Below are 5000 nucleotides of genomic sequence, written 5' to 3'. Positions count from 1 at the left end.
AGGAGGGAAAATGCCAAAACGTATATATTTTCAAAAGCTAAGAGAAGATAACTATCAGGCGTTATTACTGGAAGGATATAATTGGCCTATTTTTCATGATACATGAAGTAATATCAAAGAAAATGTATACAAAATTATTGCAGCAGATCTTGGTTTTACTAACCATGTGCATAGGGACTACTTCGATGAAAATGATGAGGCGTTCTCTTCACTTGAACGCTTTAAGCATGACTGAGGCTTGACATAATATTGTCGTAACCCCTCTTAAAAATGTGAAATCATCTCCTCAACGTGCAATTCGACAAATGAAAAATATTTGGTGGTCGAATATCTTTAGAGAAATGCAGAATGTTTATGATTCAAAGGACACAAAGTAATTGTATAACCTACTGAAGTAAGTTTTCAGTCCACAAACCTCCAATATTCCGCCAATAAATTCTAGAGATGGAAATATGCTATGGTCTGAATACTTCACTGAACAGAGAATGCCAAAGCACAGCAGATATTGTCTTTTCAGCCCATCAACTACTAGTAAAAAACGCACTGAGGACTCATTGTCTCCATTTTCAAGTTTTCGTTGTCCTCACAAAGGCTTTTCATACGGCGAAGAGACTAGCTGTGTGCATAATCATTAAAATGGTAGCCTGCCCACTGTGACTGTCAATATGATTTGTAAACTTCATTTCAATATATGAAGGCTTGTGTTAATGAATGTATTTCAATTGATAATCATGTGAAGCAAGCAGACAGAATTGCTCCTACTCATTTATCCATTTATTTATCTCTTTCGTTATTGTTTATTGCTTATGATTTCCAAGGATGTATATATAACACGCAATTAACTCAAAGACACAATATATGTGAAGAGTGAGTCTGATATCGAAGACATAATTGCTCTTACTCACTTATCCATCTATCTATCTACTTCGCTATTTTTTATTGCTTATGCTTTTCAAGAATATATATATATATATATATATATATATATATATATATATATATATATATATATATATATATATATATATATATATATATATATATATATAAGAGATTTTAAATATAGCAAGCAACTAACTAGAAGATTCTATATATGTAAAATGTGACACTGATATCGAAGTTTCATCACTGGTAGCTAATTCTGTAACCCATCATGTAACACCAAGATTTATTCCTCTATCAATATGTATATTTATCTATCTTTCTTTTTCAATAGTTATCTACCTGTCTATAGACAGCCATCTATGCGAGTCTTTTTGTAAAATATTTATGGTCTTATGTAAATATATATAGGTATGCGTAATGAAAATGTATATGGAAAATTCATACACACCTATATAGGTATGAACATATGTTGCTTAATAATATTTTCCTTTGGTATTCAAATGGTAATGGCGTGAATTCTTAAGCATTTAATTATATATTATGTTTTCATATACCTTTCATTTTTCTTTACTTCTTTCGGTTGAATATTTATAAATAACATTTGTTTCAAATTTTGCATTTGATCAAATTGTAGAACACTAAAATTTTCACTATAGCAAACGGTTGTGCGCTAATTAACACTTGAACAAAATATCTAACGAAACAATATCTTGATTGCTTTCATATTAAAGTTAAGCAATTACAAACACACAAAGGTAATACAAAGGTAAATAAGGAATCATACCTCTACATATTTGAATATTAAATTAAAGATTTTCTTTCATGTGTGTTTCAGAGTCACCATCTTCAACAGGAGGATATGAACCATTTCCTGAGGAAAAGGAGACGGCGAAGTTGCAAATTGTAATATAATCGATATTTAGTCTAGGTGTGCAAAAGCATATCGCACTTTACAATTTTGTATTGAGTTCTCCTTTGCTTCAATACTTTCGTTTCTTTTATGAAACTCCTCAATTAGTTAAGATCTCAATGTATTGAATGCTTCGCTGCGAAGTATAACCATATGTCTGTTAGAGATTTATACCTAAACTATAGGCATCGTGACAATGAAATGACTTAATTATCGAACAGAATCATTTGTGAATATAATGTGTTCGATGTTCTTTTTCAGCTAAAATGTTGGACAAATACTGCATGATCTGGAATATAAACTCAAAATAAAGAGGTTTCTACTTTGCAATATATTATTTCTTCTTTATCAGAAGGGCATCTTCGAACTTATAAAGAATATAAAAAATACAAAATTCAACCAGAACTTCTAAGTAAATTAATGAAAAACAGAGAATAAAAAACAATAGCTTCACTCCCACTGAGTGGCACCTTGAGCAAGTGTATTCAGCTCTACTCTCCAGTGGACCAAGCCTTATGAATTAATTCGTTAGACGGAAACTGAAACCAGGACACAATGCGTCTGAAAATTCAGGAATCGAATTAAAAAACTTATAAGTATTATTTGTGTGTGTGTGTGTGTGTGTGTGAGTGTGTCTGTGATTGTGTGAGCGTGTGTGTCTTTGTATGTGTGTTTGTCCCTCACTACTGCTTGACAGCCGGTATTGGTATTTTCACGCTCCTGTAATTCGGCAGTTCGGTAAAAGAGACCGAGACAATAAGAACCAGGCTTAGAAATAAAATAAGTACCAGAGTCGATTTGTTCGGCTAAAATTCCTCAAATCTGTGCTCTAGCGTGGCTCTAATCTTATGACTAAAACAAGTAAAATATAGCAGATCAAAGAATATACTTATGAAATCAAATAAGCAGAAAATAATCTCAAGTGCTGAAGAATTGTATAATCAGCAAATATATGGAAGAGGCCTCTTAAATATTCAAGTTCTAGAAAACAAGGAGGTCAAGTGTACAGCCTCAAGTATTGCAATAGACAACAGAATGGTGATCCTTGATCTCAAATTATCCCTTAATGAGATTAAATGCCTAATCTATATATGTTGTAGTTTTCTTCTTGTAGCAGCAGTCAGGACATATTTTTTTTATCAGAATTCGTATGTAATTACAAGCATCCTACAGAAAATGTTGTGAACACTCCATTAAATACATGAATGATTTTTACTAAAATAGAAGAAGGCAGAAGCAGTAATATTACATTAGAATAAAGTTATAATAATTTTGATGAGAATAATAATATACGTAATAAAATGATGGCCTGACTGTGCGCAATATAATCCTTAGCGTTTCTGTGTTAAGAGTTATAAGTTCGTGAGCTCGGCTCCTGGATTTTCGGACGCATTGTGTCATTGAGCATGGCGCCGCATTATTTCACATAATTCGAGTCGGTACAACTGAAAATGAAAATAAGGCTGACCAATGCTGCTGGTTCTGTCTCTTCTATGCGCTCACTTTTACGACGTATTGCTAGAACAAAGTTGAGAAGGCCTAGAGGAAAATATCCATGTCTGCTCGCGATAACATCTAATCTCAGTGTTATTTTCATTTTTCCGTAATTTAGACGACAATATATTCACCGCACCCTACCTACCTTGTTATACCTCAGCGTTTGTATGTGTATTTATCTGTATGTGCGTGTGTGCGTGCGCGTGTGTGTGTATGTGTGTGTTCGTGTATGTGTGTGTATACTCATGTACACGCCCGCACTGCAAGCTTGAACAAGTCTGTCTAAGTACTTTTTTCCCTAAATATATAAGAAAATAGTTTCATCAGAGTATTTATGAATATATTTACCTTCTTAAATTCGGTAGGTTAAAAGCAAACGTCTAGTAATGTGTTCATATACGTTAAATACGTTATATAATGTTTTGTCTTTTATTTTAAGTGATTCTATTATAAATGTCAAAGTAATTGGAACTTAACTGATAGAATCAAAATAAAATAAAAAGTTCTTGTCAAAATATATAAAGTTATGGATAGAGAGTTTATACGTATCTTAGTGTGTTTTAGGCTGTGTGTGAGTACGTCTCACTGTCTGAGAGTCGCTTGTTTGTACATATGTATTGCTATGTGTATGTCGAATGTTGGACAGCTACATATTTTGATAGATAGAAAAATTTTATATTTTAGAATGTATTCTATGAATGTATCCCCAGTATATAAATTTATTGAATAATATATGGATGAAATGATTAATTTATAGATGAATGAATAAGTGCGCTTATTGATAAACATTTAATCTAAATAAATTGATGTAAATAAATTGATATCATGATTTTATAAATACTTAATAGTATTTTTTCTGTGTTGTCAGAGGAGGGCTATAGTGGAGCTATATTAATCTGAACAACAAATTGGTGGTATTCAAAATGAATTTATCTGTTTGTCTGTGGATGTGCGCACGCTTGTATGTGTATAATGAAAATTCAACTACTTATTTATGCATGTTTGATTAAATATATGACAGGAAATCTTTATCCAATTTATATCGCTTTTACGTTCCAGCAATACGTCAATCTAGTAATTACTATCGGTGAATTCTCCGTCGTTTTCGACGATGAATATTCAGTAGGTATATCAATGGAATTTTCCTTTTTAAAGTTAGCTTAAATATAGTTGAGTATTCCACAATCATGTGTACAGTTAACGCAAATACCCACATTCCTAAGTGATGTCGTTGAACTTCGATCAATTGAGATTCTGGAAGAAAATAGTTGAGAAATCTTCTTCTGAGTTTTGTAGAGTCTAAAAGTCAACAACCAGATAAGAATTTTCAATAGATTAAAATTCTACGTTTCTGTGACAATATGGCGGGATCGTAGGGATTTTTGAATTGCAGATACCATTCCAAAAATAGTAAGAACGGCACACATTGAGAATGTGAGAAAGTCAGAATCGACAGACGAAGAATTGCGTTCGTACTTTAGTTGTTGGTGTTGAGGTTCGCGGAATTTGGACTCAGAGTGCAGAATGCCCGATCAAATAACGCTAGGTACTCTATCCGATAATCTAAAGATTCAGTGATGTTCTTTAAAATTTCAATCAATGGAGATTAGACAAGAAAATAGTTGACAAAATTTCGCATGTATCTTTATAAAATCTGAAAATCAACAGGTAACTATTCTCACTTGAACAAATTCGACAAATTAGTAGA

This window comes from Octopus bimaculoides, chromosome 12, assembly GCF_046866305.1.
Source record: "Octopus bimaculoides isolate indiv1 chromosome 12, ASM4686630v1, whole genome shotgun sequence".
In the NCBI taxonomy this organism is placed as follows: Eukaryota; Metazoa; Mollusca; class Cephalopoda; order Octopoda; family Octopodidae; genus Octopus; species Octopus bimaculoides.
The sequence above is the reverse complement of the archived record's forward strand: the minus strand, read 5'-3'. Positions refer to the sequence as shown.